We start from the raw sequence: 9,313 nt of genomic DNA on the forward strand, positions 1-9,313 counted from the left end.
CAGGACTTGACGCTGCCGACGGGGTCGTGCTGCGCGTTCCCCACCGTGCCCATGACCCTCATGCTGAGCTCGACGCGCATCCTGGACGTTCGCACTGCCACGTGGGGACGGCCGCCGCCACCGCCTCCCGGTGCCCAGGACAGGGGGTCCGTGCCCGCGTCCACCATGCAGTTGGCCGCGCTGGTGCCGCTGTGGGCGGCCACGCTGGGCGTCCTGCTGGTCCTCGTGGTGCGCGCCGACTCCTGCACCCAGCGCTGCGTCCACTCCTCAGCCCAGCCAGAAGGACCCGGGTCCGGGCCGCCCTCGGGCGCGAAGGACACGCGCTTCTCGATGGTCTGCGAGGACGTGCTGGTGGCAGAGCGGCGGCGTGGGGGTGCCCCGTCTATGCTCAGGGCTGCCGCGGACCCCGCACCGGGAGGCGAATCCTGGTCGCCCGCCGGACCGGCCGGTGGAGGCTGCCGCCGACCGCGTCGCCGCCGCCACCCTCGACGCTGCTGGCGCCGCACCCGCCGCCGAAGCGCGGAGACGAACCGCCGCCCCCGCGTGGCGACGCGGCTCGCCAAGGCCCGCCACCGCGTCCCCGCCCGCGTCCGCAGCTGCGTCGCGGCGCTCACCAGGCGGTGGCACAGCGACCGCAGGGGCGCCGTCCAGGGCCGGCGTCGTGGGGTCTCCGGGGCGGCGGCTGCAAGGCGAGGGACGTGATTGCGTGTGCCTCTGGCCGTCGTGCAGCCGACCGCCTCGCCACTTACCGCTGCCGGGGTCCTCTTCCAGCCGCTCTGCCTCCACTCGCTGCTCGTCCTGTTGGTCTACCGGGGCCGCGGACGCCGCCACCTCCGCCGCAGAGGTTGGCTTGAGCTCGGGCTCGCTGGCGGTGGCACTGGGCGCGCAGGACAGTGGCGCGGGCACGGCGTAGGCGTGCTTGGCCTGCTCCACGATGCGGGCCGAGCGTGCCTGCACGTACTCTTCGATCTCCTTGTTCCGCTGGTCGCGCAGGTCCGAGGCCTCCTTGACGAGGCGCTGGCACTCTGCCTTGGCGGCCGCCACTTGCGCTGTGAGGTCGGCGCGCGCGGAACGCTGTCGCTCGGCGAAGACGTCCCGGGTCAGCACCAGGTCGTCGTACAGCTGGCGGGCGAGACGCAGCTGGTCCTGGTAGGCGCGCCGCACCTGCTTGAGGCGGGTCTCCTCCTGGGCGCGCGCCCTCTGCACGGCGTCGTGGTGCTCCTTGCGCACCACGCGGACGCACATGGGCTTGGGCGGCAGTGGGGGCAGGGCGGACTGCTGCTGCTTGGCGGCGTCGCGGAGCTCCTGGGTGGGGTCGAGGTTGAACTTGACGCTGACGGGCCGCGACGTGCCAGCCCCCGCCGCGGCGCCCGTCGCGGACCCGGGCCGGCTCTCCTTCTTGAGCACGCTGCCCCGCGGGACGAGCAGCTTGGAGCCCGGGCGCTGCATCGCCTCGCGACTCGGCCCGGGACCCGCCTCCGCCGAAGCGGACCCCGCCGAAGCGGACCCCGCCGCCACGTCCTCGCTCATGCTGGTGAAGCGGTGGCGGTCGGCCAAGGGCAGCTCTGCGACCAGCCCGGCCACCACGTTGAGGGAGCCCGGGACCGCGGCTCGCAGCCGGGCGCGGCGGAGCTCCACGAGTCTAGACGGTGGCCGACGCAGCGCCCAGCGGCCGTGGGTCTGCCAGCGGCGCGCCACGCCGGCGACAGGCTTCCTCCGCGGCGCCTGCGACTGCGGGGCTTCCTCGTCCCGCCACTGTAGGTCGTCGTCGGAGTCTTCCGCGGGCACCGCGATCTGCGGCATGGCCCGCAGCTCTTGGCGGCCCTCGACGCCGGCCTCGACGCCATCCTCGACGCAGGGCCGCGGGGCGGCGGCGCGGCGGACGTCGAAGGCTCTGGCGAAGGAGCCTCCCACCGCGGACGCGGCCTCCGACGGCCAGGCAGGGCGACGCCGAGCGCGCCGCGACGCGCCGTGGCCAGGCGGCGTGCGAGGCGTCCTCGTGGAGACGGGCGACCTGTGCGTTGCGAGCGTTGCGGGTTGAGAGCGGTGACAGCTGGTGGGGCCGCACGGCGGGGCAGGTACGGCCATTACACGCACCTTGGGGGAAGTTGACGCCGGCCGGAGAGGTGAGCTTGCCCATGAAAACACCCGAATTAACTGAAATTGGAAAGCATTTTAGGTTATGTTGTCGTGCGGCAGGCGCGCCATGCTGCACAGTGGCTACATTGTTGCTGCCACGGGGCCTTCTCGCCTCCTCCTCGTGGGTGACTCCTTGGATTGACCAATGCTGACCTTCCTTACGGTGGAGGGCTGCGCGTGGCTGCGCGGGTTGCGGGGCCGGCCGACTCTAGTTGCTAAACCATTTTATTGCCCAGGCGACGTTTATTTCCGAAGAGCTTTCAAACGGAGTCTTGATGGCCGCGCCGCCGCGCCCTTTTATGGGGCGTCACCGTGTGCATCAGCCTTCGAGATTTGAGGGCCGCGGATCGTGCCTGAATCATGCAGATTAGGCGGAATCGCGCGTTCGGGAAGAGAGAGAGGCGAGAGGCGTGCCGTAAAAGACGGATGAGAGCAAACCTAAAAACTCCGTCCGCGTTTCGCAAGGCTACGCTACGCGCTCGGCCCTTCCTTGGAGGAGGTGCCGGAATGGACCACAGTGGGGCCGCCGGGCCGCCGGGCCGCCCTGCCAGGCCGCGACGCCCGTCGGGAATTTCCATAGAGAAGACCGAGATAATGTATTTAGCACTCAGGATTTATGGCGTGTGACCACTTATCGGGCGATCGGGGCGCGGAGGGGAGGGAGGGGAGGGGAGGGAGGCTGCCCCGGGCGCGACGCCGGCCTCCCCCGCGAAGCCCCGAGTTGTTTCCTGTGTATGCTTTATGGTTTGCCGGACAATACGGCGGGGGGTGGTTATCGCGCCCCGGCGGCCTTGCCCTGCCTTGCCTTGCCCGGCCAGACCGGCGTGGCGTTTGCGCCGCGTTGCGCCCTCTGGCGCGCTGCTCTTAAATCACAGAGTGCGCTACGTGCTGCGTGCCGGCCGCCCGTCAAAAAACGCGCCAAAAAACGCGTCAGAAATAAACCGCCTCGGACGCGGACAGTGTTTTGGGCGGTGCGTGAGAGCGTCGTGCAGCGCGGGGCCCAGGACGCGAGTCTGTCAGAGTCCCGCGCGGCGCGGGGCCCACCGGGCCCACGGGGGACCGGGGCACACCCACCAGGAGCATGACGTGATCTGGCGGCGCGGGGCCCTTGCGGGGCCCACCGGGCGTGGCGCGCCTCGGGCGGGCGGGCTGGTCCGGCGCCGGATGTCCAATGGGGACCTCTTCCGGTGGCCGCGCGCCGCGACGCGCCGACGGCCGTCGAGACGTCCTCGCCCCGGCGCCGTCCTCCGCCACTCCGCCACTGCAACAATATCCGTCTTTTGTGTCGCACAGTCGCTCTAGGACGCGGCTCATCGGCGCGCTATTTTTAACGCTGTCTTTGTGTGGCAGTCGCTGTTTTTCATTTGGGTCCCATTGTGCCTCCGTGGGGCCCTGCAAGCGCCCCGCCGCACGCGCCCGGCGAGCCGGCAAGCCGGGCGGACGGACGACGGTAAGGTCAGGTGATGCGAGGGCCTCGCCGCCCGGCCGTGCCCGGCCCGTCAAACACCCCCACCAATTAGGCTGTCCGTGCCTGACGGCGCCCTGGCTGGCGGGGCTGGCGGGCCGACGGTGCGCTGCCCTGACTTGCGCTATGACGGCCCGGAGAGCCTCCATGGAGGCGCCTGCAGTGCGGGGCTCGCGCGCCACGCCCGGCCGTCAACCGTTCAACACACCCACGCGAGCAGCGCGGAGCAGCGAGCGGCGGGCAGCAAGCAGTGGCCTGCACGGCCTGCTCACTCAAGACAGGCCTCGACGCCCCCCGGCCCGCCCCGGCCCGGCCGGCCTGGCCGCGGTGACGCGTCGACGGGCAGAGCTCCGCCCGCCCCGGTTGCTGCTTCCATCCTCCTGGCTGCCGCTTTCTTCCTCTCCCGCGCTGACGCTGACGTGGATGAGGAATAGCCTGTTCGGCCGGCCGGCCGTTTTCAACACTCGCTTCTTCTTTTTATTTGGTGCCCCGCCTGCGCGCGTGCGCACGTCGAAGACCGTGATGCCGAGCGGCGCACGCGACACGCGGAGGCACGCCAAGGCACGCGCCCCGGGCGGCAAGGTGTTGGGCCTAATCGCCTCGCGCCCCGCGGCATGCGCGTGCCCCGTGGCGTGGCGTGCCGTGCCGTGCCGAGATCACACTAATTCGGTTAAGTACCCGCCGCCACCCCAGCTGCCACGCCGCGCCACGCCACGCCCATCTGGCTGGAACTGATAGCTCGCCCGTAATGAGGGAGGCAGGGCCGAAATGGGTCCGGGCAGCCGGGCAGCCTGGCGGCAGCACCGGGGGAGGAGGAGGAAGAAGCCAGGACGTCGTGGACAAGGCCCAGTCCCAGTCCCTCCCGCCTCTTTTCACTTTTCCCTCATCTTTTCAGCCTTCCTTCGCAGAGACATCTACATCTCCCTGAAGCTTTTGTGGGGCCGTCCGCCCGTCCTACGCCCCTCGCTCCCCCCCCCCTTTCCCCGCACCCGCCCCTTCGCGAGGTGTGCTCGCCCTTCTTTTTCTTTCGGAAAAAATCCGTATTATGGCGGGGCAGCTGCTGCGGGGACGGCGACGGCGACCGCGCGGGCTGCCTGGGCGCCTGGCATCCGGGGCGTTATATTTTATACTTTATCCTTTGCCTGGACGGTGGCGGCAGAGGTCCGGAGGGGCGGGGAGGCCAGCTCGATGCTGTAATGGATTGACGGATTAAGCAGGCTCTGCTCGGAGGGTACAGCGCCGTGCCGGACGCGGCCACGCGGCCACGCTGGACGAGCGGCGCCCTGGGCCTGGGCCAAGGCCTGGGCCGCCCTCGCACGATCTCCGCCCCTCGCCGCGACGCCCGGCCGGCGACGCCGCCACCACACTCTCCCGAGGGCCATAAAGACTTCTCAGCCCAGCCCGGCGTTGCCCGGCCCCCGGCCTGGCCACCATATTGCGGCCTTATAAAATATGACTTTTCAACGTTTTTGTGTTTATTTTGAGGCGTTTTCCCGCCCCTTTCCTTCCTCCTTTCCTCCACGGCGGGCAGTGGCGGCCGTCGTCGCCGAGCCCCTTGCTTTACTACCCCCGTCCGTCTGTCCGTCCGTCCGTCTGTCTGTCCGGCTGTCCGTCCGGCTGTCCGTCTCGTCTGCCACGGCGCGTCGCGGTGCGTCGTTTTAAACTCGCATCAGCGTCCGCTGGGTGAATCGGGAGCACTTGCGGCGCGGCGGGGCGGCAGCCTGTATCGCGGCGCCGTCCCCGGCAGCCCAGTTTGCGTATTGTGACAGTTTTCCGATGGCGTGGCGTCCTGGCGTCATCCCCTGCCCGCCTTTTCAACGCGACTGCCAGTATCTCCCTCATCACTTAGGCCCCTCCGCTCTGCTCCGCTCTCCGAGTCCCTGCCTCCCGCCTCGCGAGGCGCGCCTCCCCCTTCCTCGAGTGACACCACCGCATTGAGGGACTCTCCATCTTGACCCTAAAGTTGACCCGTGCTGACCTAAGCTGGCTTCTCTCCATCCTTTTCAGGGCCCAGCCAGCCTGCCTGCCTGCCCCTCTCTCTTTTGTCTCCTCTTTCATGCAGATTCCGACCCTTCGGCCCGTGTCCTCGGTCCTTCGCCCTGCGCCCTGCCTGTGCCTCTCTTCCCCCGGCCGGGCTTCGTTTTGCGAGTCGCAGCGTCGCGGCGTCGCACACACAGCGTCGCCCAGAAAACGCAACGCGCCTGCAAATTGGCCGGCCTTCTTGCGACGCGGGGACGCGGGGACGCGGGCGTCGTGGTGTCCGCTCCGCGTGCCCCGAGGCAAGAAGCAGGCCGAGGAGAAAAACGAAAATTGCATTTGGTGCGGCGAGTGTCGCTGTCTCTCTCGCACCCACATGGGGCGCCTCATGAGTGCGAGAGGGACGGGGCGACGAGTGCTCGGAATCAGTCTGCAGCGGCAAGACACACATGGACACCGCATGCGGTCCAGCTGCTGCCAACCGCGCTGGTCGGAAACAATAAAAATGTGAATATGGCCACGGATGAGGCGGGCGGAGGCGGGCGGCGGCCAGGAAGAGGAACCGGCAGAGGGAGAGAGAGAGGGAGAGGCGGCCGGAGGCGGCTATTTTGAATGTCCACCGCCATTCTTATGCGGCACACGGAGGCCCGTACGGCCCGGACACATGCGGCGATCCCCCGCCCCACGCCAAAGCGCGCCATAGCCTCCCCGGCGTCGCCGCGCTCTCTCGCACCCCCAGAGCCACCCCGGCGCCGCGCCTTCGCGCCCACTCGCACCCCCTTGCCCCATGCCGTGGCTATCGCTATTATCCTCCTCAACAACATAACCGCATCACGGATTTTCGGTCACGGATTTTTCTTTTATTCTTTCCCGGCACCACATTGGCGGGCTGCTGCAAAGTTTGGAGGAAATTAAAGGGGGAGGTGCGGCGCCAACACGGGGCAGCGGCACCAGGCCGCGCGTCATCCGGTCAGCGGCGTGACCAACGCGGGTTCGAATCCCCTCGCCGGCCAGCACTTTTCGCCCTGTTCGTTTCGGGGATTTTAAAGCCGGAGGGTCGGGGAGTGTGGTGCCCCGGCTTGCACAGTGCAGGCACTGCCTCGCTCTGCACAGTGCAGGCACTGCCGCGGACGGCACGGCGCGGGACGTGACCCGATAGGAATCTGGCAGCATTTTCATAAATGTTGAGTGGTCAGGTCCTCCCGGTCCTCCACGGAAGGGTGGGGCAGGGTGGAGATGCAGACCGATAGCCCGACAGAAACACGCGGCCTTCACTATTAAATCACGTTTCCGCCAACTGGGCTCTCGCTCTTCAATTATCGCATTTCTTTGTTCTGGACACAATTTTTTTTCGTACGTGGCCGGGGCCTGGCTCTGATGTGGACAGTTTGTCGGTTTTTTTTTCGCTGTTTTTTTCTCTTTTTGTTTTTTTGGGCGCTCGTTTCAGCTTTGCGTTGAAACATGGGGGTACTGTTGTGCTGGCGAGATGTGATACCGCAGATATGCGGGCCGGCGGGGAGTCGGGCGGGGGACCGCGCGCCCCACTTGGACGACGGCGACGTGGACGACGTAGACGAAAATTGGCGGTCGCCCTGTCGTCGGCGTCGTCGCGGTGCTTCGCGGTGCTGCCGCCGCTCACAGGGAAGTCCCCCGGGGCCGGCGCGCGGCTCACAGGTCCTTTGGTCCTCCTCGGCGTGAAGGGCAGGCTGGCCGCGGGGCGCCCCGTCAAAGGGTGTGAGGGCTTGACGCCTGGGCGGCACAGCGGGCAGCGGATCAGCCCGACGCCCTGCTTGTAGGGGCGCCGGCCACTGTTTCCATGCCGGTGGCCGCGGTGCTGAATGGCGGCGCTATGGGGCGCGGGGCGCGGGGCGGCGCGGGGCGGCGCGGGGATCGGAGTGCAGCGGGTCGTGTCGCTGTGGCGGTCGGAATTAAAGCGCGGCTCCGTTTCTTGCCGCCCAATTTTCCGCTCGTTTTTGTCGCGGGGCGCCGCGCTGCCTCGCCGGGCGTGGGCCAGCAGACCCATGCCGAGAGGCGTTTTCGTCGCTCTGTCTCTCTCGCACTCGTGGGGCGTCCCGTGTAGGTGCGAGAGAGACAGCGGCGAAAACGACTCTCGGAAGTCTGCAGGAGGCTCTGGCCGCGTTCCGCGTCCCGGGCGGGGCGCCGCGGCCACCAGGACACGTTTTTCGCGCGCTCGCCCGGGCCGTCCGCTCCGCACACACACTGTGTACTCAGCCCTCACACAATCGGAGCGAGGTGGGAGGCACTTGGGTCACCAAGATTGGTCGCCGGCGATTGTTTTCTTCTGTCGCGTCACGGTGATTTGGCAGTCGAAGAACCGCGCCTGGCCGACGGCCGCCACCGGCGCCGCGTCGCGCCCCGCCCCGCCGCGGTCCGTGAGGCTGCCGTGGCGACGGGGCGACGCCCAGCGCCGCGGCACGCCCCCGGTGGGTCCAGTGTGTGTCCAGGTCACCGACTGACGTGGGCTGACGGCGTCCTCGCGGAGAAATGGCGGGGTTGGGGGGGGGGCACTCGGACGGGGGCTTTCGGCTGCAAATGCTCGCGGCTTTCCCTATAAATCAATGGCGCGTGCAGTCCCGGTGGGCGAGGGCCACACGGCGGGCCGGGCGCATCGCGTCCCGTCACGCTGCCGGAGCGCTTCCGAGGAGTCGGGGCGCCCCGCGAGTGCGACAGAGAGCAGCGCGACGAAACGACGCTTCGGAGTCAGTCTGCTGCAGTCTGGTAATTGCGGCGTGGCAGGCTGGCTCGCGTCCAGTGCGCCAGCAGTGCGCCAGACCAGCCGCCGACGCGGTGCCCCGGCGGCCCCGGCCCCACCCTCCGCGAGGCCGACAAGGGTTAGCGCGCCGAGGCGGCCGAGGCGGAGGCCGGGGTGTTGATAACGTCTCGGAAATCTGGCCGTCTCGTCAAGCCTTAGCCGAGGGCTGGCCGCGCTCGCTGGCCGGCGCTGTTGCGGCAAGAAAGAGATTCGCAATTATGCCGTTCCTCCGGTTCCCGTCGGTTCCTCCGCAGCGCTGCGCCTGTGCGCGGCCAGCCCCGAATCTCGCCCCTCGCTGCCTTGTCTGGCCGTCTTGGCCGCCCCGCCCGCCTCCCCGCACCGCTTTTCCCTTTCATTTGAGTTATCTCTCTGCAGGCGCCCTCACCTTGAGAGGGTCTTTAGGGACACCCCCAGCACCGAGCCGCCGCGCTGCCGCCGCGCTGCCGCTGGCCGTCTCTGAAAGACGCCCTGTACACGCCCGAGTGTTTTTCATTCTAATGAATGAGTTGTAGTCGCTCGGTTTAACTTCTCCCCGACCGCCGCGCGCCTGCCGGGCGAGGGGGAGGGGGAGGGGTGGCGGGCCGCGGAGGACGAGGGCAGACAAAAACAAGGAGTGACCCGCCGCCGTCTTTCGTCTTTGTGGCGCCCAGCCTGGCCCAGCCTGGCGCGGCGCAGCGCGGCCTCGAGACGCAGCCTCCCTCAAGTTGCGATCCTGGTCAGGCGATGTGGGCCTTATCGGCCGTCCGGCACCGCAAGGCTGCGCAGGGCGAACCGCAGCCAGACGCAAAGACGGCCTCCTCGGCCTCCTCGGCACGGCGGCACGGCCGCGGCACAGCCAGCGCGCTTTCTTCGGGATTGCGCTTTGCTAAAACTTGGGGGTTGACTCGGCAGGACGCTGCTGCCGCTACAGCCGCTACTACAGCCGCCCGGTTTATCTCCATAGCATTGTCAGCCTTGTC

The 9,313-nt window shown here is 68.4% G+C and overlaps 1 protein-coding gene across 6 annotated transcripts in view; it reads left to right on the forward strand.

The window, feature by feature from the left end:
- The window catches only part of LOC117649354 (B-cell lymphoma/leukemia 11A-like), a 151,063-nt gene that overhangs the window by 134,722 nt on the left and 7,028 nt on the right, over positions 1-9,313 (forward strand). The window lies entirely within an intron of this gene.

Source organism: Thrips palmi, unplaced genomic scaffold (genome assembly GCF_012932325.1).
Source record: "Thrips palmi isolate BJ-2018 unplaced genomic scaffold, TpBJ-2018v1 HiC_scaffold_4, whole genome shotgun sequence".
Taxonomy (NCBI): domain Eukaryota; kingdom Metazoa; phylum Arthropoda; class Insecta; order Thysanoptera; family Thripidae; genus Thrips; species Thrips palmi.